Source organism: Lissotriton helveticus, chromosome 7 (assembly GCF_964261635.1).
Source record: "Lissotriton helveticus chromosome 7, aLisHel1.1, whole genome shotgun sequence".
Lineage (NCBI taxonomy): Eukaryota > Metazoa > Chordata > Amphibia > Caudata > Salamandridae > Lissotriton > Lissotriton helveticus.
Genome location: NC_136068.1, coordinates 673,651,872 through 673,679,645, shown reverse-complemented (window position 1 = coordinate 673,679,645; position 27,774 = coordinate 673,651,872). Strand labels below are relative to the sequence as shown.

The 27,774-nt window shown below is 44.9% G+C and overlaps 1 long non-coding RNA gene across 1 annotated transcript in view; it reads left to right on the top strand.

Moving 5' to 3' along the window:
* The window catches only part of LOC144766964 (uncharacterized), a 176,415-nt gene that overhangs the window by 57,290 nt on the left and 91,351 nt on the right, over nt 1–27,774 (top strand). Inside the window, exon 2 of the long non-coding RNA XR_013598002.1 lies at nt 11,133–11,200. This is a non-coding gene — a long non-coding RNA (uncharacterized LOC144766964). The remainder of the gene's footprint in view (nt 1–11,132; nt 11,201–27,774) is intronic.

Genomic DNA, 27,774 nt, shown 5'->3' with positions numbered 1-27,774 from the left:
CTTTGAAGAACCTTCCTCAAGACTTAACAGGCCATCAACGTCATACAGTAGCCAAAGTCATTGCAGGCTCTTCTTGTAATGGTGCCGGCTGCTGCAGATACGCTTTCTGTGCCAGAAGCAGATTTATTTCCCCCTTCCTCCTGCAGCTGAAGCCAGCATGTGTCCCTCTCTCTGGTGTCTTTCTCTTTTTATGCTAGACATTCTGTCCATGAATCCTCACACTTGCACTAATTTTTGCACTCTGAATTTTGTCTTCATCTTTTTTTTATTTTTTTTTATTGAACAAGCCGTAGGAAAAACATTGGTACATTAAATACTTCATAATTAGACAAAGATTTCCAGACAATATACAAGAGACAACACTAGACAAAAGAATACCACCAAAAATATACACAAACTGCAATAGCGTACGATTAAGCGTTTTGCCTTTCTTAAAGTGCTAGTACAAAGACGTGCTCAGTTGAGAAATATAAAAACTACTGGTAAAAATAAACATCAAGATTGCAATACGGTTTATAAAGTGCTAGTGCTATGAGGTATTAGAGCCGCTGATTTAAAACAGCGAGAGTATTATTGCGATTTTTTAAGTGCTAGTGCAGTAACGTGCAAAGTTGGCATATATAAAGTGACTAGTGCAGTAAAGTGCAGAAACCGCCGATATATAACAGCAAAGATATTATTACATTTCTTTACAGTGCAAATGCAGAATCGCGCCAAATTGACTAATATATACGATAAAGTGCACAAACAGCTGATATGGTATAACAGAGCAAATATATACTTGCAGTTCTTTAAAATGCAAAAGCAATACCATCTAAAAATTGACTTACATAAAACAATCAACTTCCTTTTATCGATTCAAGCATCTCAAAATATTTCCAATTCCTTTCAAAACTTGCAATCGCACCCACTCTACCTGCATAAGCTCTCTCAAAATTACATGTTATTCTCATTTTATTAATCCATTTTAATTGACATGGGGTTGCCGTAGATTTCCAATTTTGTAGGATCAAAGACCGTGCTACAGCCGTAGAGATAAAAATAAACACTTCTTCTGATTTGTTGAACTTATTCCTTTCTTTGCAGATACCAAAAAGGGCCACCTCTGCCTCTGGTAGTAGAATTTTCCCAATTGTCATCTCCAAGTCTGCAAAAATCCCCTTCCAGAAGGATTCTAACTTTGGACAAGAGAAGAAGATATGATACCAGCCACCCTGGCCCCTAGTTTTACATCTGAAACATTTATTCTCACATTCAGGGAATATTCTCTGCAAGGCCTCAGGGGTATAGTATAACAGCCAGCGAGAAAAGAAGGACATTCGTTTATAATTAGCTGCTCGGAGTGCTTTGTTTCCTAAATGACATATAACTTCCCAGTCTTTATCTGAAAAAACACACTGTGACGTGAGGCTTATTTTTTCTAAGTGACTAGCAATTATAGGAGATGATCCAGAAAGGAATAGCTTTTTATACCAAAATCAAATACCCGTATGTTTCTCCCCGTATGGAGCTGTTAACAAAACATTGGGTGTTATGTCTAACCCTCCTATTTCCTTTCTTATAAAATTAATCAGTTGTAAATATTCAAAAAACCTAAGCCGTCTCGGATGTGCTCTATCTGTTAGCGTTTGCCAGCCAATTACCGTATTTTGGATAAGTAGGTGCCTTATTTCACAAAATCCAGCAGATTCCCATTCTCACAGGTGACTCAAAGATATCTTAAGACCCATCTTAGCACATTCTACCAATTTCAAATAAATAGATCCATCTGAGCCGTATTTTTTAAATAAAAGCCGTAATCTTGATGAATACGCTATCAGTGTCTTATATCTTGTTTTCTTAGGAAGCTTTGCAGTTTTTAAAAAGAAAAAAATTTGAGAGCCTGATTCCTCAAGCATTTTATCTAAAAAAAAATTGTCTCTTGTCTGTCTAGTCCTTAATAATCCTGCCACTATGTCAAAAAAAGCTGCTTCATAATATGTTTTAAAATGGGAAAGAGCAAGCCCACCTTGGTTTACAGAGAGTTGTACCACCGAAAGCTTAGCTCTTGAGGCCTTTTTATTCCAAATAAATCTTCTCATCATGGATTCAAGTTCATTAAAAAAGGCCATATTGACTTTAATTGGAATATTACTAAACAAGAATAAAAGCAAAGGCAGTACGTTCATCTTTATCAAAGCTACTCTGCCAATCAAGGACAAGGGCAGCAGGTCCCATTGTTCAAGCAAGCTCTTGATTTTGTTCTTCATTTTTAAATAATTCAATCGAAAAAGTTCTTGATACTCCCTGGTCACATAGATCCCTAGGTATCTTATTGGATCCCGTTTTTCTGCTTCAGACTGAAGTTCTAACTGAAGAAAATCTAAATTTGAATTTAAAACAAGAACTTCAGTTTTTTTCTCATTGATCTTATAGCCCCCAATCTTTTCATATTCCTTAAGATCTTTCATAAGATGTAAAATATTTTCTTCATCGGGAGCCATATATAAGATAATATCGTCCGCGAACAATTTTAACTTTGACATACCAGCGATTGGGGGAAATATTGCTACATTATTCCTTATTTTTATTACTAGAGGTTCGATAAAAAAGGTCAAAAGCAGGGGAGATAAGGGGCAACCCTGTCTAGTGCCGCGATTTATTTTTATCTTCCCTGCTTGCCTAGCATTGATTATCACCTGGGCTGATGCCCCTTCATAAATATTCTGTAGCATGTTAAAGAAGGAAAGAATTTGTAAAATTGCTGCAGCTGTTTAAAGCCAATGGTGCCCAGGCTTCGATTGCGCAGCAATCAAAGCTGAAGGTTCTTGTAAAGGGAAAATTCTTTCTGTTTACCGATATAGAGGAGGCTCAGACTCTTCTCAATGAGATATCCACAAAGGCTTAGGCTTAAAAGCTTAAAGGTGATTAAATTTAAGGAATTTGAGTTTTTTGCTAGCAAAAACAAAAGGGGAATAATCAAAGGCGGGTGCCTGGGTTAACGGGTCACATCAGGGTGTAACAAGAAGACACCTGAAGAAGCAAATGGAGGAAGGGATGTGGGCTGCGTGGACGGGGAGGGGACTCCCACGTTCCTGGGGGGGTTCAGGGCGGGGGGGGGGGGTAAAAGCAGTAAAAAAACACAAGCACAGTAGGTTTGCTATTCTTGAAATTAGTTGGTACAGAATATGTTTAAGATTTTTTAATTATATAGATGAGATTTGATCCATGCAATATCCTGTCCATTAATGCGAATGGGCTGCTCAACAAACAGAAGTACGGTGCCCTTTTGAAATGGGCTATAGCCCTTTAGCCCCAGGTGGTCTTCCTCCAGGAGACACACCTGAAAACAAATTCTCCAAAGTTGTTCCTGCCAAGATATTTCTCCCACGGGTTTTTTTCCTCAGCTGGGGTTGCACAGAGGGGTGTCGCTATCTATTTCTCAAGAAATCTACCTTGTGCAGTTGCAAAGAGACTGTAAAGGTAGATGGCTTTGGGTTGTAGTAAAATTGCTGGGAAAGACATTCAACTTCGTAAATTACTATGGCCCAATTTTTGATGACACCTCGGCCCTGACTGAAATTAGTGAAATATTGAGGGGTACTCTGGGACAAATTATAATAGGAGGTGATTTTAATTACATTCAGGAATTAAAGAGGGATACCTCTAACAAGAACAAGAAACAACTAAAACCAAAGACGAAAGGGGTGCTGGAGGCCTTTATGTCAGAATACCAACTGCGGGACTCTTGGCGCTCTCTGAATCCCAATACTGAGTCCTACACATGTTATTCTAATAGATTTCATACAGCCTCCAGAATAGATTTTTTTTTATCCTCCAGATCTCTTCAAATCTCCAGCGCATTGATAGGTTGTAATCCTTTTTCAGATCATGGGTGGGTTGAAATTGAATTGATTCTGGAGGGTATAGAGGGGGTACGTTTTAGGTGGCAGCTGGATCGCACCCTTTTACAGAATACATTATGGGTAGAGGGTTTCAAAGAGTGGATAAAAGATTTTTTTGTAGTAAATAAGGATTCAGCAGAGCCTTTTGCGGTATGGGGTGCATTTAAAGCAGCAGCCCGGGGGCAGATTATATCATTTTCCAGTAACAAAGCAAATGTCCGAAAGGGTAAAATATCTGCCCTTCAGTGTACTGCTGAGAAAGAGTATGCATTAAAACTGCATCATATGCCTAATAAATGGGAACAAGCTAAAGCATCGCTCAGGGACTTCTTTACCCTGGAAGAGATAAACAGCTCAAAGGCCTTTCAGCAAAAGCTGTACGAAGATAGCCAACTGATGGGGAAGCTTCTGGCTAACTCAATTAAAAAAAACAAGAGTCTTCTATTATTTTGAAAATTCAGGGTCCCCTCGGTGGTACAGATACTCGGAGCGAGGGGATCGCGAAAATATTCCTTGATCATTACGAGAGAATTTACTCTACAGATATTCAAGTGGAAGAAATACTGATCAGGGAATATTTTGATTATCTGGATATACCCAAAATCTCTGACTCTAGGCGTAATCAAATAAGCGGCGAAATAAGTTCCCTGGAGATTCAAAATAGTATAAAAGAAACAGCGGGAGCGAAAGCTTCAGGTATGGATGGGTTCCCGATCGAATTCTATAAGGTGTTCTTGAAGGAATTAGAAGATCCCTTGAAAAATGTATTTAACTATATTAGAATAGGCGGTAAGGTTCCTTCTGAGTTCAAAGAGTCCACAATTATTAGTTTCGTTAAGAAAGATAAGAATCCGGAGGATGTGAATTCCTTTAGACCAATTAGTCTATTGAACTCGGACTATAAGGTTTTTATGAAAATCTAGGCTCAAAGATTTGCGTTCGCAGCGCAGGAGGTAATACATCAAGACCAGACGGGGTTCATAGCCGGTCGATATATGGCAGCTAACACAGAATATTTGATACAGGCGCTAGATTATTTTAATATTAACTCAATCTCTGCATGCATCTTAATGATTGATGCAGAAAAAGCATTTGATTTAGTCAACTGGTCAGTGTTATTTACTTCCCTGGGTTATTTTGGGTTCCCTGCCCCAATTATTAACATGCTACAGAATTTTGTCTTCATCTTGATGGGATTCCCATTGTATAAAATGGCCAGAACAAGGTTGGGAACAATTCAGGAGTGGGTAGCACAAGCAAGCCACAGTGATGGATCGGATAATAAACTACATTCTTGGTCACTTTGCCTCTTTGTGTGATGAAAGAAAGATACGAGTCAAAGGAGGTCCCCAGGTTTCTTAGAGATCTTGAAGGCGTTAGGGGCAACCATGGAAGGCAGTCATGAAACTCGAGCAGCTAGTGGTCTGTGGAGATGTTAAAGCACAATCTACATTCTATTTTCTGTGAGACATAGGTAGTTTTTTTCTCATCCAGTATTAAACATGGGATAATCAGTCTTTGTCCGAAGGATCGTTGACTGATCCTCCGGTGTTACCCTTATGGAGCAGGATACAAAGCAGTGGCGACTATTGACATTTGAAAGTGGTGAAGCGTAAAATTATTGTCATACTGCACTTCGCTCGTTGGAACAACCTACGTGGGGTTCGGGGGTATTTAACTGGTACACAAACAGCAATGGATACCTACCGTGACCGTCTGCTAAATAATTTTAAGAACTGGCATTTCTTTTGCCACAATTAGCGACTATAAACAATTTCTATGTTTGACAAGCTGCGTATCCCAACTTTCCATAAAACCAACAGCTTTTAGGCAACACATGTATTGTAGAAAGATGCTGTTAAACTCACTTTTTAATTCAAAGTTTGACTGCGGCCAATGAACTCTCTTGGTGCCATACTCAGTAATATAACCATCTAAGAAGAACCTTGATCCCAAACCCAGCCCTGGCAAACAAGCTTCCCTGTAAAGTTAGTCAACTTCTAAGGCGATGTGAAAAAACATCAGTTAAAAAATATAAAAAATAACTTTATGGCTCGTACCACTGACATTAACAGCGTTCAATTTAAAACACCCGCCAACTCAGAATAACGTACATGATGGAAAAGTGAAACGTGATAAAATGTTCTTTTAACATTTCTGTGTCATTCTGTTTGGAAAAGGGTTACTTAGATTAGAAAAATGTGTAAAAATATGTTTAAACAAACAGGTGTTAATTGCTACTTACATTTAAAATCTAGCAGTTTTCGCTAAGTAATTAAAAAGTGATTGGTGTATTTTTTTTTAGAACAGTTAATTGATGATGTTCATGTCTTTGTTTCCTGCCTGCTTGTTTAACCAGCATGAAACATGGCACATTTACATATCATTAAGAAAAGAATGATGGTGCTGGTTCCTCCGGAATGGGTAGAGCACGCCCCTGAACCTGGGACGCTAACAGTCCGCAAATGACACTTGAGCATACATACCGTTTGAACAGTTAACAACATTTTATTTATAAAGCCTTCCACCTATTTTGGCGGCATCTTGGAACAGGGTACATTAAGATGAGCAGAGGTTCTGGCACTCGATAGTGAAAGACAACACACGTTTACTGCCACTGCAGGGTGCGTTGTACATCCAGAGGAACTGCCGGGTTAAATGAGTGGCATAACTTGACACGCTTCCCCAAAACTTCAGCACATAGTAGTGATTACACTCAGAATGGGATGTAGGAGCCCGTCACTTAGCAGTGCTCAGCTTCATGGACTCCATCGCTCGTAACTCTCCTACAGCCGGTCCCGCGAGCACGGTCCTCCTGTCCTGGTCAGAAATTAGAATCCCACTCTTCTCTCGAGCTCTCCGGCTCGCGGTCCGCCTCTCCTCTCCCCCAGCCTCGGCCTCCAGTGCAATCAAATTTGGTGGACTGTGAGAGACTGCTGCGCTGGTGCAGTGTGGCAACCCCTCTCAGCCAATACAGACGCTGCTCCAGCAGTGCCAGGATTGGCTTAGCAGGGATACTCACCGCCCATTAGGAGACCGAGGGCTGCGGCGTTGATCAACCCTCGCTCTCCTAATGCGCAGCCGCAAGCCAATGCAAACATTAGTGCGCGTGACTGGGCTGGTCGGACAAATTCTCCGACCCAAACCCAACATGCGCATTTATGCTGCTGCCTGCTGTGTGCTCCGCGCCACCCCCTGGCCTGCTGAGTCATGTCAGTCAGCATGACGCCGGCTGGAGCCAACCTGCTGGCTGCCCCACCCACCCCTTTCAGACAGTCAGACTTAGAGACAGAGACTGAGGGAGCAGCTGAGCCGGTCTTAATGACTGCCTCGGGAGAGTCGGACACGGCTTGTGGGTCAACGCCCCAGTGCCCTAATGGACGCACTACCACTGATACAAAGGGTAACAAAACTTACAGCTACTGAGGATGGGCTATGAGGAGACCAGATAAGGTGTCCAAGACAACTAGAGATTAGCAAAATCCTGGAGAACAAAAGTGGCTTAGTTGGATTTGGACATGAGCAATCAAGTTTCAATTTTGGGCTCTGTTGCAAAGGAGAGACTTGCCCCTTTCAAGGGATGTCTCCTCAATTCTAAAGGTGGGTGATGTGAATATAGGATGTTACAATGCAAACAATTACAATGCATGTCTTTACAACACGTTTTTTACATCGCAACTACCATTACAATGCATGATTTTACAACGCATACCATTACAACGCATAATACATTTAGGGCAACAGTGGGGTAAGTGTTGGATAGGGTAGGGATAAAAAATACTATTCCCACTCCAGTGAGTGCAACAGTAGGGTGAGTGTTGGATGGTGTAGGGGTAAAAATTACTATTCCCATGTACCCCAAAACCCATACCTACTCTAAAACTAAAAAATCCCCATTATTTACCTTATAATGCGTTGTAATGGCATACATTGTAATGGTATGTGTGGTAATGGCATGCGTTGTAGTGACATGCGTTGTAATGGCATGCACTGTAATACATGCGATGTAAAGGCAGTTGCGTTGTAACATCTGCATTGTAAAGGTAGTGCTTTGTGATGACTGCGTTGTAATGGTTGTTTCCCGGGTGATGCAATTATCATTGTCCACGAAGCAGCAGATAGATTGAGGGCAAAGAAGGCACAGTCCTAATCATGTTTTCTGGCAGTGAGTAGCTATCAGTGATATAGATAGAACACCAGTATGACTTTCATATGAAATGTAGGGTACACATATGTTGATTTGCGTATTGCCACCCATTCAGACATTGAATTTATTGTCATCTTCCATTTGGACCTTAGGGAACACGACACTTCAGGAGTTCATCATAAGGGAGGTTGGCAAATAGAAAAGTGCGGAAGATTTTAAACCTGTTACTTTGTGCAGTATAGTCACTTCCAAGACAGGCACGTTTCTGCATGTCAACAAAAGATCTGAGCCTAAAAAAATCAAGAGCATCTAAACAATTATGACTGTAGATCTCTACGGTCAAAGTTAAGAAACTGTTTAAAATGGAAAGCCCTACAAGAAAATGAATAGACTTCAAAATCGCCATTCAGGTCTTTTGCATGAAAAGCCCCATACTATCGAAAGTTGAACTTTGCTCAAAGTCTCCAATAGAAATACACTGAGCTACATCAGTGCATCCAATGCCTATGATTATGCAAGGGAATGGATATTACCGGAAGATTTTAATCTCCTGTGCTTGGGTTCTGCCACATAGCAAGAGCACCAGCAATGCAAGTAAAAGCAACAATTAGTGAGGATTTTTAGGACCCATCCTAAAAATACAACAAAGGGGAACTTATTCAAAAATCCCTATGTAATGGGTTCGCTTGAAACAATAAGACTACTTCATCTAGCACCAGGCTCTAACTTTCGACACACAGACAGGACTCTGGAACAGGGTAAACTAAATAGAAACTAGTCGAGGCGCAGACATAGGATGCACTTCAAATGTAAATATTTTGACACAATAATGTAAAAGGTTATAACTATAGCCATACATGGTAAGAGCCAGAGGATGCAAAACCCAATGAAATTGTGGATGCACTAAAAAGTGGACCTGTCTCCCCACTGACCTTGTAAGTGGGAGGTAATAAACCGATGAGGAAGAGACAGTTCTGGTTTCAGCAGGTTACAGTGTACCTTTTGTATTGAAAGGGCGGGATTTGGCTTCTAGAGTCTGCTTACCATTCTCCAAAATCCCGTCACAGGTCGACTGGACCTTTTTACCTGTCATGGAATGAATTAGGCAATCTGTCTACAAATTAGCAATCAAATTTCACAGCTCCCATTTTGTCTCCCCCCTAAGAACCACTGACAAAGAACTAAATTTTGAAGATTTATTACATAACCAAAAACAACTGAAGGTATAAACACCTCAGCAAAAGATTCAAAAGATAAACAGGCACTAATACAAACATAACTCTACGGAAAAGTCTCAGGCGGCTAATGAACAATACAAGAATCAATTCAAGAATCATCAGGCTAATAAGAATTGCTATAACCTGAGTTCTAGTATGCATTGGGACAAAATAAATCAGGTTAATCTGTCCCTACACTATACTAAGTGACATCCCTACTCAACAATAGCCCAACCTAATAAAGGTGTCAGCCGTGGTGACTTCCTAGAAAGTTCACTCACTTTCACTCTTCTTAGTCTAGAGACTCTTCAGTCATAGCTAAGCTCTCTGTCAACCAACTGCTCCCTCTCGCACCTCAGCCCATCTGCTCTGCCTCTACCCCGGGGTGCTGTCCCTAATAAAAAACCCCACAATGCGAACGACACGCCTTCAGGTACGCCCCTCTCAAAGTGTTGGTTTTCAGAATTTTCCATCATGGCACCTCTCCATCCTTGTCCGTTAAGACGTCCTTGGGTCCCAGACTCTCCATCGCTTCAAGTTGTATCTTTAAATTCCTTGGCTACTCCTCCATGTCTGAGTCTAGCATCCTAACACTCATACACAAAGGGCCCTTCTACTCTACTGTCTACTTGGTCCGGCACCTGCAAGGAAATACATGGGACTCGGCTCACACATTCTTTAATGTTGCAATCATTTTAGCTAAAGGCAGATTTTATAAAAACATTTCTACAATTTAATGCTAAGCAAAACATGTTCAATCAGGCCTACACGATTTCCATGACCTGGGCCTCTGCACGTTTATAGGCCCAACATCCTACGTGAACAATCTCTGTCGTTCCTTAGGCCTCCAACTTTAAAGCAAAATACATTTTCTACTTCAAACACTTGTATAACAGGTAAAGGTACACTATGAACTTTAATGTAGCAGAACTAAGTATACAATGGTGATTTCACTAAACCCCCTCTTATTAATAAAGCATCACGTCAAACGACATTTCTAAGTTAGAACAGCGTTATTGATTTTCAAACTCTTAACATTAGCTCTACATGTGTTTCAACTACCGTAGACATTAGTCCTCAACCTTACATTACAGTTTGAACACGATTAGTGAGTCCTCTACATATGCGGTTGTTAACTACTTGTACATATGGAACACCCCTACAATATTTTTCTCATTTTGTCGCTCTCTCAGTATCATTCTGATATCACATGGATTAACTCTACAATTACCAGAGAAGCATCCGTTTTTCAAGGCTCCTAATCCAATTAGTTTAGCTTTTCAAAACAGTAGTAAGCATCAGTGTCACACAAGAGCAGTGAATACCATAATTCCCAAGACACTGTGGGCCATATGTATCAATGGGTTTTACTCATTCTGTGTCTGTGGGAAAATGTACTCATAGATATGGCCCTGTGTGAGCACCTGAGGCAAATATTGCTGCAGTCAAGTGTTCCTTTCACTTTGAGGCAAGCACATCTGCAAACAGTCATGAGAACCCTTCATCATGACCTTCAGGAATTAATACATTTGCAATACATACAATTGTGGTATTGTTGCCTGTTTTCGAGGCAATGTGCCACCACCTTTAAGTACTGTTTAGAGCAAGGGATGCTTGGCTCTGTGTGACAGCATGTTGAACTGAAGGCAGCAGAGAAAAGGACAGGATTCTTTTGAGAAACAGATATGTAACCATATGCAGAAGAGCAGGAAGTAACCTCTTTCCATAAACAACAAATGACGTTATGTTACACAGGACATTTTAATGATCAATTATTATTGTGGATTTTAATTACTATGTTGTTTAAAAGCAGTAACATCACGCATGCTTATCGTTAATCAATGAATTTGTCTAAATGTTCTGATCTGTACTTTGAATTCTCAGGTATGCATTTGCCAGCCTTGGAGAAGTTTGGGCCAACCCCTCATCTCTGGCATTTGTTACTTGCAGAGGTAATCTGGTCCCTTTCTGTTACCTTGTTATGTTATGTTATGTTACCTATCCAAACACAGACTTCCCAACGCTAGCGGACATAGTAACGACGAGGTGATGGAGTGAATAACTGAACAGATGTGTCTTCTGGAGTTCCTAGCATTGACATGCCCCCATATTGGACTGAATTGCATGCTACCTACAGAGTGCATTTACATTATCTACTGAGACATTCAGCAAATTCTTCTGGTGTTCCTAGCACTGACATGCCCCCAAATTGGACTGAATTGCATGCTACCTAGAGAGTGCATTTACATTATCTATTGAGACAGTCGGCAAATTCTAGCTCTGGCCGAGCTAGGCCAGAACTAGAACATTGATAACTTTATGGAGTTGGAACATACAAAGAGATAACAGTACCCCTTGTGGCTTGCAGCAAAGAGTTCCAATTGTGACATAGTAATGTGTGGCACATAGTATAAGGAAGGTATCGCATGGTAAAGTCTGTTTTAGCACATATCAGTGGGCAGTGTAAACCTCACCCTCATATGGACGGCGCTGAGCGACTTTGCGATGACCTCTGGCCTTGAGGTCAATTGGGCCAAATCCACGATATTCCCACTGAGCCCACACTTGGCCCCACTCGACTTATCGGTGGGAACCCACACACTCACCTGGAGCCCGGCGGCTCCCAGATACCTGATGGTGAGGCTGTTTCACTCCCCTACAGATTTGTACGAAGGAAATCACCACAAGGTATTAGCGGGATTACGTGCATCAGTGAGCTTCTGGAAAACGCTGCCTCTCGCCCCCATCGGATGAGTAGCCCTCGCAGAGATTATAATGGTCCCCAGGCTCCTTTACCATTTCACTAACCTTCCAGTGGTACCACCACGATAATTTTTTCGAGAATTAGACATGCTCCTGACCACTTTGATCTGGGGAGGAGGGAGAAGTAGAGTGGCCTTAACCACACTTTACTTACCTACAACTCAAGGAGGACTGGGAGCCCCGTTATTTGAGGCATACGTTCTGGTGGCGCAACTCCATTGGTTATCGTACTGGACTGCAGAATGTTATATAGGGGAAACAATCACGGAAGAAGCGCGGATAACCCTCCCAGCCATACGGAGACTGCTGATGCCAGGTACCAAACCCCTCTGCACTTACCCCCTACAAGTGACCATAGCACGCACGTTTATGCTAAAAATACATCGCATGTCCAAGGGAAAACCCTCCTACTCAGCCTTACTCTCATTAGTGGGATTCCCCTGTAACGAGAAATATTATACAACCCGCGCCCTCCAAATATGCACAGATCACTTAATCATGGAGATAGAGTCCCTGTTCGAGGACGGACAGTTAATGACGTATGCCCAATCGACCGCCCAATATGACCTCCCCCAGGACAGTTCCTACTGCAACGGCAGCTACTAGACAGCAGCCGTCCGTATTGGGACCCAAATGCGGGGGACCCCCGATGCATCCGGTAATACACACTATATTACACATGGGGATAGCTAGACATTTAGTGACCTGGCTATACAAAGCCATTCGGGAACTGATTCTCCGCCGATTAGACTCACTACGTCAGACGTGGAAAGATGAAGTGGGGCGGGTATTCAACGATAAAGAGTGGGAAAAAGCCCTAGAGTACCCCAAAAAAGTTTCCAGGAACACAAGTTTTAGGAACATTCAGTTCAACATACTCCACAGGGCATACCTCACCCCACAACGCCTCCACAGTTTTTATCCTGATACACACTTTGCCTGCCCTCGATGCCAGACTCTCGAGGCGGACTGAAGAAATGGGGTGCGGCAGAGGAAGCGGTATTACGGGTTGAGGCAGTGAGGGGAATGCAGAAGCACCTGATCTCCCTAGAATGGGCACAACTGATGCACCGATTTACTCACGAAACAGCACAACAGTCACCACAGACCGCCACTCAATCACAGATTTCACCTCTATCCTCCCAGAGAAACGATAGAAGATAACATACGACCAGATGCAGCCACTTAGGACAGACATTGCCATGGGACGACCACCGAAAGACATAGAGAGCCAAATCCCCATGGACCCCCCCATGTACCTGATATCGCAATGTAGACTGCAACCGCAACCAAACACATACCATATTACACTAGTAGCTCTGCAACAGTTTCCCTAGTTCACCCCAAGGTTAATGGTTTAAAGGTTTATTGTTTTTTCCCCTGCATCAGTAGTTCGAACCCTATGATATCTTTATGGGAACACACAAGCCCAACACTGAGCGAGAGCACACCACAAAGGAACATGAAAGGATTACTCAACGATCCCTGATCACAATAGATGTACCCAACCGAAGGCTAATACATGTACTACCATCAAATCAGGGGTCGGGCGCAGGATAACACCCAGAATGTTCATTACACCATGTCTACACTGTCGGAACATGTAATGTGCGATGAAAACTGTTCTTTTTAAAGTGATCTCTCAATTGATAATAGATATTTGGCGATGTAATTCGCGATGAAATGTTTTTTACTTGATATTATGATTGATGCAATGAAATACAAAATCCCAATAAAAACATTTTAAACAAACAAAAAAATCAGTGGGCAGTGTAACTTCACACTCATGGTCTCAAATAAATAAAAGAAGTAAAGGAGAAAATGCAAAAGCAAAACACAACCTGCTAAGCAACAAAATTACATAAATGCATATAGAAATAAATGCTCACCATTTACTAGAAATGTTCGAGGGTGTCTGAAAACACTTATTTAGGGCTGGTGTTAACCAAGACCTTTTGCTTTTACTAAACGTAAGTTTAACATTTACTGAGTTATAGGGGCTTTAGGCCAGCCTTCTTTATTCATTGGTCCGTTGAGTCATTCACATTTTCATTCCACTGACTACAGCATTGGGTAGAATCCCTGGAATTATGTGGCAGTGGAGGGCCAAATTATGCACTAGGAATGAGTAAATTATATGGCATGAAAAGGCCAATTATGCGGCGAATGCAGCATATTTTGTTATAGTATTTCTTCATTGTTTTGTCATTTTTAGGTTTCGCCTGGCGTTACTGCGCAAGCAGTTCGCGCAGGCGAAATCTAATGTTTACAATATGGGCTATGGGAACGTCCCCCGGCTCCCATTGGCTAGCTCCATAAATGGAGGCTAGCCATTGGAAGCCGGATCTGTCCGTCAAGGCCGGACCAGATTCGTGGGCGTTCCCGCGATTTTTTCCCTCTCCTCCCCTCTGTGCGCGTCATCTCGGCGGTGGGTGTGTGTTATTTTTTTTTTTCGTGTCAGCCTGTTTTGTTCTTTTTGGAAGTGTCTGTGTTGGAGTTGGTTGCAAGATTTAAGTTTCCACGAAGCGATCAGGTAAGGAGCATTTTCTTTATAAATGTTTTTTCCCTTTGTATGTTTACGTATTTTGACGTTTTCGCTCTTAATGTCTTTTTTCTGTTTCCTTTTGTTTTTATCCCGTTCCCGACCCCCCCTCCTCCCGCTGTCCGTTCCCGCCCCCCCTCCCGCTGTCCGTGTGCCCGTTATAATTGGGGTCAACAGTCCTCTCAACAGAGTGGCATTGGTGAATGGAGTCTCTGTTTGCACTCTGTTCTCCTACAGCTATGAGGAGGCTGACAGTGAGGAATGAACGCAGTGACTGGATCTGTCTGTCTGTCTGTCTCGTGTCATGGTTTAAGTAAAATATAACATTAGTCTTTCCAGCAGTGTCTGATGGTGGAATCATAGGCTAAAAAAATGCAATCATACGAAGTGCCTTTGGATAAACAGAACGTCTCCTGTGTGACGCGCCATAAGGCGCTCCCTTGCAGCTAGGACAGACTTTCTTTGTTCCAAGAGATGTATTTTCATTGCCGACCCGCCCTCTTCGTGTTCCCAGCAAGCTGTAGGGCTTCCCGGAGGAGCTGAGACCGGTCGACCTCCATGGGGCCGACGAACGAGACTTAAGCTCCAAGGTCTTCGTTCCGCCTCGGGGACTCTCACGAACAGCCGCGGGTGATGGCTGCTAAAGAGTTTCTGTATTAATCATTTAAAGGCCTTTTAAGTCAGGGAGAGGAAGTTCCGTCTTTGCGGCATCGATTCCGGTTCCAATTTCATTTACTACGTCAGCTTTCAAGGGGAGAGCTCGCCGGCTGCCTCTGGTGCGAGAGGCCGCGTCCTCTGCGCCCTAGCCCGAGGGCCCGCGGAGCGGCAGGCGTGGCCTGCGCCCAGGGACACGCTTCTGGGGCAGTAAAATACAGCAATTGTCAGGGTTCAGTGGGGCACCTCTGGCCCCGGTGCCAATGCTCCCGCTGCACCAATGGTAGCTTCGCCCCCGCCGAGGGCAGTATCACCATAAGTACACCAGCGCCTGGCCGTTTCACACTGATGCTAAGAAATGTTGCACCAGCCTTGCGCTTCCGTGCGCCGTGACTGAAGGGTGTCGACAAAAAGGCATTTTTGCACCTATCATTTGGTGAACCTGAGTGAGGAGCGGGTAGACGTGGGGTCGGGGGGATCATTAATGGAGGGCGGTATGCTTCTATGCCAGGGCATGCGCTGTCGTTGGATGCAGACGCAGCAGCACGAAAGCCCACAGATCAGAGCCATGTTTGACTTTTAAAGGAGGGAAAAAGACCGTGGCCTGACCGGTCGTGACCACAAGGAGAGAGGGAGGGGGAGGAGGGGGTTGGGGGGGGGAAGGTGTTGACCGCCGCCGGTTGATGATTCTTGTATTTTTTTTATTTGGAAGGTTTTGTATAGCGCAAACAAGACCCTTGCGGGTATCAGAACGCCTTACAGGCAATTGTGAGTACACGAGACAGGAATAGCAAAACATTGATGTTGCCAGGTCACCCAGCACTTCACAGTGGCCTGGCCAGAGTATCATGCCCCCAGGCCGCCGTTTGAAATGAGGAATACAGTAATAATCAGGGTTCAGTGGGGCACCTCTTGGCCCTGGTGCCACTGCACCTGCTGCACCAAGGGAAACTACGCCCTGGCACCTACTTTGCCCCTGAGGCAGATGGCGCTAAAACGTATTTTTTTTTATTCCAGTTATTCAATATAAGCCCACACCTGGCTCCGGGGAGCATTAGGGCTCGTTACAGAAAATATTGTTATTGTAACAGGAGAGTCAGGAAAGTGTGGTGTGTCTGGTTGAGAGCTGATCACGGAAAGCGACCTGTGAGATAAGGGGTGGCAAGAGATATTCGGATCAGTAGCTGTCATTCTTCACATATTTACAGAATGATGTACATTTTATAATGTAGAGCACAGGAAGGTAATGTCATTTGCCCAGACTCACGCATTTTAGTATTTCTCTGGGTGCTGAATCAGTGATTAGAACCCAGTATTCTGGGCTCACAGTTCTGCAGCTCTTCCAGTTATAGAGTTGTGCTCCTCCACAGAATATACGCAAGGGTGAGGTGTTTGGGGTGCGACATCCCCCTAATAAATGGAATCTGTTGTGTGTAGTTGGGTCAAGGGGCCTCTAGTCGGGCTAGCAATGTCTGTGGTCTCTATTATACTTGCAGAGCTTGTATAACCCCCTCAAGGGAGGGAGTCTGTGGTGTGACCCCCCCCCCTCTAAATGGATTCTGGTTTGTGTAGTTGAGTCCAGGGGCCTCCTGTCGGCCTAGCAGTGTCTGTAGTGTGGTTTCCACTCAGATTAGCAGCCCTTATGGCACGGATACAGGTCCTTGTTAAACTTTGAAAAGCTTTTATACACTCCCTCCAGGGAGGGTGTTTGAAATGTGACACCCACCTTTCCTCTTCCCTCTCACACAAAACAAAGCCAACAACAAACAAAGAACTGGATGGATCTTGTGTGGTGCGGAGAAGCCTTTTAAATTGATTAGTGTTTTCATCCATTTTGCCATTTCAATGCAACTGATTGTTGGGAAATCTCTGTTCCAGCGACCCCCCCATCTAAATGACTAAACTATCCCCCTGGGTGTACACTATATGCACTAACGGGGCCGGAGATCAGTTAAAGTGCTTGATAGGTCTGACACAGCAAGTGCCTGTTGACTTGCAGTTCTGGACATACCCGGAAGGGACCTTTGACCCATATTCCAACCATGAGGCTCGAAGCCCACTGGGTTAATTCCTACTGCTAAACCCTGCCGGCTGGCACTAATCCCCTCAGAGTGTGTGTGGCTCTGGGTGTGTGTGTGTGGCTCTGGGTGTGTGTGTGTGTGGCTCTGGGTGTGTGTGTGTGGCTCTGGGTGGGAGTGTGTGTGTGGCTCTGGGTGTGTGTGTGTGTGTGTGGCTGGCTCTGGGTGTGTGTGTGTGGCTGTAATTGCTGTCTGCTGAGCTCGTCCGTCCGTAGGGTACAATAGGTCTCACATTTGCGAGAGATTAAGCTAATGGCAATGTAAATGACAATGCCATTTGTTTATCTGTTTTCAAAACCAACACATAAATACACATTTTGTCATTTACAATGCCAATAGCTCTAACTTTTCCAAAGGCGAAACCATTGCATTGTAAATGCTTGTTAGATTTGTTAACACTGTCTGGGCATTGCTTGCACCTCACTCAAACAAGTTTAACGCGAAATACAGAAATAAGCAACAGAAAGGTGACCAGTTCAAGCACGGAAAAGGGCCGTCTACTGTGTGGCAACATGTGTTGCTGCATTTTTCGTAACTTTTGAAACGTTTGAGCTAGCTACACATTTTGGCAGTTTAGTATCTGCAGATTAAGCATTGAAGGATAGATTATGTGGCACCTGCAACAAATCGATAATTATGCATAATAGCATAATTCCAGTGGCCCTGGCAGTATGTCAGCCCACTTCAGTCAGTGGTTAACTACATTGTGAATGGCTACATTCTGATCTTACACAGGGAGCACACAACACAAACAAAGAAGCTCCTTTCAATGTCAGGTAGTACTATGGCAATGTGTGTTTTTTTTTATATTTCTTTTTATTAAAGTGAAAAACAAATGAACATGTAAGAAAAAACAGTACAAGGCAGTACGTACATAAGTGTGTCACATCAATGCGAGGATAGGGACATACAGATGCAATTCAATCAACATAAACACGAGAGAGGTAAGGGAGAGGAATCTGATACAGGAGAAATGCTTAAAGGGTTGCGGAGGGAACATCAGGTTGGGAGGGTAGCAGTTCAATGTCTAAGTCCGCTTGGGGGGGAGTACATATCCCACCACGATACGAATTCCATTGGTTCCAGACCTTCCCCCATTTTCGAGGTCTGCCACGGGCAACGTACACCGTCTTCTCTCTGAACATGCACCAATCCATGTTTCGTTTCCATGCCAGAACCGTGGGTGGCCTCTGGGCACCCCATAATTGGGCTATGTCTCTCTTGGCAATCATATTGCCCAGGGTTACCCATTGAAGCTGCGCCACATTGTAATCATTCGGCTCCCACACGTTCAACAAGCACCGCCTAGCCTCAGGCATCGACTTCACACCCGTGACCTCACTCATAACTTCATGCACACAAGTCCAATAGCGCGCCACCGTAGGACATTCCCAGATTATGTGGAAAAGGGTACCCACGAGGCCACAACCACGCCTACACAGCCCATCCAGAGAAAATCCCATGTGCACCAGACGCGGCCCTGTAACATAGACTCTGTGAAGAATTTTGAGTTGAACAAACCGAAGGCGTGCCGAAATTGCCACCTCCTTAGGAGAAGACACCGCCGCCTGCCAATCCTCATCATCCAGCTCCAAGCCATCACTAGTCCAAGCCTCTCGGAGGCGACATAGGAGGTCAACCCTGTTGTTTATCAACTTTTTATATATTAGCCAAATCGTGCTGTCTGGGACATACCCGTCCAGTATACGGTCCTCGAGCGGGGATGCCTCCGGAATATCCGCACCCACAGGAAAAACAGATAACAACGCGTGACGGATTTGCGCGTAACGAAAAAATTCCCTAGCATTCAAGTCATACTCTACCTTCAGTTCCTCGAACGTTTTGACCCTACCTTTGGTCCACACATCGGCTACCCTGCAGATACCGATTACGTCCCACTTATCGAATCCCTTCGTTTTCCATAGAGACCCCAGTCTCTCAGACGCATACAACGGGGTCGCTCGAGTCAATTTATCCGTCCAACCCAGGGCAGCTGTGGCGCGATACCATACCTGTACTGCTATCCTTGTGGGGCCCGTGAGTGCCCTCCCCGCTTATCATGCGTACAGAACCCTATCGTAGTCCCCGCCTGGCAACAACCACTTATCCATCTCAAACGCCGGATTTGGCACGGGACCATAAGTACAGTGGTTAATCGCCCCCATCTGAGAGGCCCAATAATAACGACGAATGTCAGGAAGCGCGATTCCACCATCATACCACGGGAGCGTCATCTTCGCGAGAGCAATACGGGGACGACCCCCCCATAGCAATTGCCTCTGTAGACTCTCGACCTCCCGAAAGTAGCTAGCAGGCACAGTGTCGAAAGTGTTCTGCAACGCATATAAGAACCGGGGCAGCGACATCATCTTAAACAATGCCGCCCGTCCTAGAGGGGAGAGGGGGAGCCTACGCCAGGCGGCCACGTCAGACCTGAGGCGCTGAAGCGGAGGCAACAAATTACGCTCATAACGGAGTGCGGGGTCCAATGTGATAAAGATCCCCAAATACTTGAATCCCTCCCGCACCACCTGTATAGGACATCCACAAGGCAAGAGGGGAGCGTCGCCCGAGAGAACAGATACAAGATTTGGACCAGTTAATGACAAGACCAGAATTTTTACGGAAAGAGTTCAGGACGTCAAACAGGACCACCAACGACTTCCGAGGGGACGTGAGATACAACAGGATATCGTCCGCATACAATGACACACGGTCTTCAAAGTCTGAAGTCCATCGAATGCCCTTCAAGGACGGCTCCCACCTCAGCCAGGCTGCCAGGGGTTCCAAGGCGAGAGCAAAAAGAAGCGGGTACAAGGGGCAGCCCTGTCGCGTCCCTCTGCCAAGGGTAAATGGAGCGGAAACTCGACCGTTTACCACCACTTGAGCTAAAGGATCAGTGTAAAGCAACTTCACCCAGCTAATAAATACCGGGCCGAACCCGAACTTAGCGAGGGCCGCCCAAAGATATGGCCATTCCAGCGTATCAAACGCCATTGTGGCATCCAAAGAAGCCAAAATGGCCGGCTCACGTAAAGTCGTCGCCCTACCGAGGGCGCCGTGCAGGCGCCGGAGGTTCAGTACCGTGTTGCGATGTGGTATAAAACCGGATTGGTCAGGGTGAACCAAGTCGCCGATGACGGTTATTAAGCGAGTAGGAAGTAATTTGGCCAGGATCTTAGGTTCGGCATTTAAGAGAGATATGGGTCTATATGAGGTGCAACGGTCGCGCGGCCTCCCCTCCTTGTGTATTACAACAATAGAAGCCAGTCGTTGATCAGGAGGGAGGGAACCCGTTTCCAACGACTCCAAAAACATTGACCTAAGATAAGGGGCTATCACATCGGGGCGAAGCTTGTAGAGCTCAATGGGGAGTCCATTCGGGTCCGTGGCCTTCCCCGATCGAACAGCACGGATGGCATTCGCTACCTCCTCGACAGTAGGCGTGGCATCGAGGAGTTCCCTTTCAGGGTCCGACAAACAAGTCAACGCGATATCCCGCAAAAGTAGCAGAGAATCCTGCTCAGGTCTATCCGACACTGGGGAATAGACATCCGGAAATATTCCGCAAAACACTCCACAATCTCAACAGGGCCAGTTATTCTCGCTCCATTTGCATTCTCAAGCACCGGAACCACACGACTAGCACACTCCTTCTTATCCAACCACGCAAGCAATTTCCCGGCTTTGTCACCCACATCATACAGACGTCCCTGCTGCTCTCTACTCATTACTTTCGCAGCATCAGTAACCAGTGCTCTATAATCAAGTTGCTTAAGACTAAGGAGGTGTAGCTTATCTTGGGTAACCCCCGAATCGAATTCCCCTTCCAAAGCAGTTATTTCATTTTCAATTCGAACAACCGCCTCCTGTTTACGTTTCTTAGCATTGCTAACTAAGGAAAGGGCCTGGCCCCGAATGACAGTCTTGTACGCTTCCCACAGTGAGACAGAGGAGGACACAGAGCCCACATTCTCCGCAAAGTAATGATCTAGCGCTTTAATCAGTTCCGCCCGCACCCTAGGGTCCCGGAGGTACCAGGGGTTAATCGGAGCCACCCGACCCTCCGTTCCCAGCTTCGTGTCCATGACCAACCATAAGGGGAAGTGATCCGATATGCCCCTGGCCAGATGTTTAATCTCCCTAATAGAGGAGGCTTGCGAAAAGGGCACCAGCACATAGTCTAGTCTTGAGAGACTACCGTGGGCACCGGAATGGAACGTGTATTGCAACTGTCCCGGGTGGAGCAGTCTCCAACAATCGACCAGTCCCAGAGTGTCCAAGAAGCCACCCAACCAGGATTGAGACTTCGCAATTTTCCTGGGAGGGTAGCGATCACACATCCCGGAAACCACTGAATTAAAATCTCCACCCACCACCAACTGACCCTCCGGAACTCCCAGGATCACTTTCCCCAAATCAGCGAAGGTAGTAGTCTGCAAACCAGGTGGAACATAGACAGAGAGGAGGGTGATGACCCTCCCCTCCCAGCGCCCGACAATGGCGGCGTACCGCCCTCTATCGTCGAGGATAATATCATCAACCTGAAGAGGGAGGGAGTTCCTGACTAGAATACCAACCCCCCGGGAGCCAGAGGTGAATCCGGAGTGCGCTAAGAGACGATAACCACGCCTGTTCATAGCATGGCATGTATTGCCTATTAAGTGCGTCTCCTGTATCAACACCACATCAGGGGATAAACGACGTAAAAGTTGTAATACCACCCCTCGTTTTATCCTATCTCCCAACCCATTGACGTTCCAACACAATAGCCTCAATCCCCTACCCCCATCCCAGAAACCAATCCCACCCCCATCCCACAACAGATGCAACACAGAGCTACAGTAGATCATCAGTACATTGCCTTGAGAGAAACAAAAGAACAGTAACTTCACCCCGTCTACCCCCAACCGATCCCAAACATCACACCCCCCACCCTGCACCCCTGCGTGAGACTAAAAAGCCACCCCAACTTGCAGTGTGCCTGTCGCCCTAACACACAGCTAATCTACGAAAAGAACCCTAGAGGAGGAAAGACCCACCCAACCCCCGCCCGTGCCCCCGAAGGACAGTACATTAGCAAACAAATTTGCATAGCATCAAACCGCTGCCAAAAGTCAATATGTTGATCCGGGAGCCGATCTCACCCCCTATTCCTGCTCCACCGGGCCGCCCTCGGCTCCTCCTGAATACTCAGAGTGTTCTTGCCGCATGGGCAGTGTGTCAAGCCAGTCTCCTGCAGCCTCAGGATGGTTAAAGAAGAAAGTCCGGTCTTCGTACACCACACGTAGCCGGGCCGGGAAGAGCATAGCATACTTCATGTCCCTGTCTCTTAATCTCTTTTTCACCCCTTGGAACCCCAGTCGCTGTTTCTGTACCTGCTAGGTGAAGTCCGGGTAAAAACTCACTGCAGTATTTTCAAAGGCAGTGGGACCACTCTGGCGCGACGCTTGCAGGATCGCGTCTCTGTCCCGAAAGTTGAAAATCCTAGCAATGATGGGTCGCGGGGTGGCCCCCTGCTTGGGCATTCCTCCCGGTATCCTATGAGCCCGTTCCACAGCGAAGAACTTACTGAGACCCTTGGGGGCAAGGTGGTTCACAACAAGGTCCTCCACAAGCAGGTCGACCGAAGAAGCATCCGCCTTTTCCGGGACACCGACCACACAAATGTTATTCCGTCTTGCACGGCTTTCAAAATCTTCCAGGCGTCGGGAGAAAAAATTGTGCGAGGATCGCAGGTTACTGACCTCCACCTGTAGATCAGAGACATCGGTGGTAAGACTGGAGGTCTTTAGATCGAGAGATTTGACCTTTTCATTAGTCTTAGCTAGATCTGCCCTGATCAGAGTGACATCAATAGCAACTGTGTCTAGTTTGTGGGCCAGGGCTTCGTACTGTTGACCCAGCGAGTCCTTCATGCCAGCAATGGCGCCCATGACATCGCTCAGCGTCAGGTCCTCACCCTTCGAGGAATCTTCTCCAACGTTGCTCGGGGATTTAGTCGGTCCCCCCGGAGAGCTCTTGGAAAGAGGGTATCTGTCCATAACGTTCGACTGTACGGAGCTCCCACGGAGAGCCGGCTTGGTCTTGCGCTTCTCACCCTCGGGCTTGGTGGCCATCTTGGGTTCAGCGCCCCGGAGGGGAGCCTTGGACCTGGTGAAAATGGCTACACTCGATGCGACCAAAACAGGTCCTCAGGATAAAGTGGGCACTTCACACCACACGATAAACCCCAGTAAGCCAACACGGAGCTAGAGTTGAAGCAGGAGAGCAGAATGCGACCAGTGCGGGTCAGGGCAAACCAGAGTCGGGGAGGTCTCAAGGCCAAAACCGAAACCGAAAGTGAATGGCGGGGCGAGAAGACTTGGGCAAGCCGTTGTTGTTCGATTACTGCCCGGCTGGCAGAGAAATCGAGCCCGGGTCAGCACCAAGGAGCAGGCCAGAAAAGTTCAGGAGCCGGTAACTTCGGCTCCCTAGCTCCAAATCGAAATCCAAAAACAGCTAGTAGGTCAGCCAGGTTGTGCCAGTAACGACTCATCGTCGTGGACAGGATAAGATGCAGGATAAACGGTGGAGGCGGCGGAGGTCCGGGAGCCCTGTGCTCACGCGACCATTCTGGTTGCGCGCGAAGCTCCTCCAATGTGTGGTTTTTGAGAAAAAAATATTTTTGCCTTTAGCCATTGTTTTCTTTTGTTATAAAAGTGGGTGGTCAGCAGATCCTCCACAACATTGTTTTACAAAAACCATGACAATACAAAGCAAGCATTGACAAACCCAGAATGCATGCAGCCAACTCGAGACTTATTGGCTAGGCCATTGCTTATTTGGATGTGTTAATTAATTTTCAAAGTTTTCTAAAGCACCAATCTCCGTTGAAGTGCTTCAGAGCACTGCACACCTGGGAGAGATTGGTGGAGGAGAACAAATACATGCACTGCAAGAAGATAGCTTAGCATTCTTTTACATCCTAACTGCAAAAACCAATATTATTCATGTGTAAGCACCATTTTTCAGTGAGCTCCCATCTTAGGCTCAGGAGAAGATAGTGCACGAGGAAGCAGCTCACAATGGCCACTTGAGTAAGTGACATGACACATGGTTATGTCGCAATGTCTTCAATGTTTTCCAGAAGAGTGGAGCAACTGGAAAAGCTCTTTGAAATAAATTCATACGATGAAATAAATATTTCGCAGAATCTGTTGTAAGTTGTCTCAAGACCTTAGCAATAAAATGAAATTAGCAGATGTCTGGTGTCAGGAGCCCTCTGTAAGCAAGGCCGGAGGCGGCAGTCAGGAGACAAAGCCTAAAGGCCTTTTTATGGGGCATCTCTGTGCCACATTCCTCTCGCACAACCAGCCAGACGTAATTTGAAAAAAGTAATTAAATAATTAATTAAATACTACTACTTCTACTACTACTACTACTACTACTACTACTACTACTACTACTACTACTACCAATAATAATAATAATAATAATGATCACTGTGAGAGGTTGGGTAATTGGTTGAGAGGGTGGAAGCCACACTCAGGCAATAATACTTTTCAGGGTGAATCATAAGGCACTAAATTAACATGTGCTTAACCGTCAGATAGCTTACCACAAAAGCAGTCAGGCTTCATTTAGAAGCAAAGTGTAAATGCAGCACATAAACAGGTATGAAGTGAAGACATAACACAATAAAATCCAAAAACCAATTTAGAAAAGTGGTTTAACTTAAAAAAAATAAAATGAGATCAAAATGACAAATTTGAATCAGTAGAACTGGAGATATGCAATTTCAAAGGTTTAAGTAGAAATAGTTCCAAGAAGCAGAAATGTTAACTGTGGTATTTGGTGGTGCAAGACGAGGACAAAGTCACATGCTCAGTCAAACTGCGATGAAGTGTGGGCCGGGTACAGGGACCAGGTGACTAAAAAGTTACCTTCTCAAAGTCCAGCATGCAGAGTTCAATACATCAGGATTTCAAATGAGGAGCTCAACTAATGCCAGCAGAGGGTCCAGAACATGGGAAGGCACCTCTTGAGGAACAGGAACTCACTCAAGCAGAGGCTAGCAGGGCTCAGACAGGTCCAGTTGCAGGTCCAGGCAGCTCCAGTTGCAGGTTCAGTCATGGCTAGTTGCAGCAGGTCAGTTGGGAAGTTGCAGGAAGGCATCTGGAGCTTGTGTCTATGGAGCTCAGAACAGGACGTCAGAAAACTGGTAGTCCTGGGTTCAAGGAGATGGTCCTCTCTCCTTCAGGCAGCAAGGCAGGCCTCAAGCAGAAGTGCAGTCCTCTAAAGAAAAAATCTGATCTCGAGCAGCAGGGAAGTCCTCTGAAGAACAATGGACGCCTCAAGAAGCAGGGCAGTCCTCTGTTAGCAGCAGGGCAGTCCTTTGACAAACAAGACAGGTCTCAAGCAGCAGGGCAGTCCTCTGGAGTTCAATACAGCTCATCTGAGGACATCCGCAGATCCAGGAGCATACTGAAGAGTGGTCCAGGGCTCCTATTTTGATACCTGGTGTCAGCTTAGAAGTGGGAGAAGCTTCTAGAATTTTCTCCCCAGAGACGGTGCTGAAATTTCATTCCTACCTGCCCAATCTGCTTGGTGTCTTGTGTGACAAAAGGCTAATGTGAAGTACTTTATGAGTGCACTGAGGCAGTTCCTTTGAAATGTTATTGGAGCAGTAAACAGTGCCGCCCCTCCAATCCTGACAGGATGGTTCATCCTGCCAACATCTAGTGCACCTTTGTACCATTGTCTAGAAGAAATATACAAAGGCCAACTGCTATGCTACCAGGACACAGGCTGTAGGCACCATATTGTTAGGAGGAGGAAATATGGACTTTCTAAAAGTAGTATTTTCACAATTGTAATCAAAAATCCGATTTCACCATTAAAGAGAATTTAAATATAAAACTCATTTAAGTCAAAACATGACATTCCTACCTGCTCCCAATCAAAGATTATCACTTATTAAATGTAATAAAGTAACGGTAGGCCTTGCAGCATTGAAATACGAATTTAAGAGTTTTTCACTACCAGGATATGTAACATTTAAAAGTACATGTCCAACTTTTTAAATACACATGTCCTATGGGCTGGTTAGGGTCTATGTTATAGGTTACATATGTATTAAAAAGGAAGGTTTTATTTTGCCAGGTCTAACTGGCATTTTAAAAATGCACCCAAGCAGCAATGGCAGGTCTGAGACATGTTTTAAAAGGCTACTTAAGTGGGTGACACAATAAGTGCTGCAGGTCCACTAATAGCGTTTAGTTTACAGACCATGGGCACATGTTGCACCACTTTACTAGGGACTTATAAGTAAATAAATGTTCCAATTGTGAATATGGTATGCCAATTTTACCCTTTTTAGTGGAGTGAGCATAAGCCTTTTTTCACTGGTTAGCAGTGGTAAACTGTCCTATGGCCAACAAAAACAAATATCAGAAAAACAGGAGGGGTGAAGTCATAACGTTTGGGGGTAACTCTGCAGAAAGTGCCAAGTCTAACAATAATAATAACAATAACAACAATAATAATAACATGCCAGGCCATAATTATTTCTAAGGTAATGACCCAGTTGTCAACCACTTTGACTCCTGGCTCCCACACAGTCCAATGTATTTAGCACCAACACCACACATGTTCTCTAAGAAAAAGCATTTGTGTGGCTCGTGTATAAATCATCAAACTACCCAACTTTTAATTTATGAAAGAGTAATAGTAAGCCTGTTCAAGTCTTACACTTGGCAGTGCAGGATACCACTGAAAAATGCAGGTTATCGTTAAGACATCTTGGTGTAACTATTGATAATTATTTGGGACCAGAATTCACCTCTTACATGATTCTTAGTATTTTTTGTTTTTCAACAAAGTTTATATTTAAAATGTCATAGGTGCATCTAAGTGGTATTATGTTTCAGCTGCTGAAGTGAATGGAATGGGGAAGATGCAGAACTGTGCCCTCCCTTACAGAATCATGTGCTGCTGTGTGTGTATTGTCAGGGCAAAGCTATTTCTAACTTCCCCAGTTGCACTCCAATCCTCCCTTTCCCATTACATCCACTTCTCTGAATTGAATTGTTATAAGGGGAGGCATAACTTTGTATTTGTGAAAAGCAGAGCATATTTCTTTGTCCAGAAATGGCCTGGCATAAAAATACAGCACCTCTGTCACTTCATTTAGGTTCAGATACTAATAAATATGTCCTTCTGGTCCTCCAAACTGAATGTATGATGGAATTCTGAGGGCTTTTTTCACGCATGCCTTAAGAACTCCGGGGCATATTATCAAGACTCGGCGATAAAATTATCGCCGCTTTATCGGCAGGAAACTGCCAATAAAGTGGCGATAATGGGCTTGATAATATGCTCCTTGGAATTCCAATCGAAGCTCATGTTCAATGTCCTTCACATCTAACATGAGCTTCGATTGGAATTCATAGAGCATATTATCAAGCCCATTATCGCCACTTTATCGGCAGTTTCCTGGATATTGGAA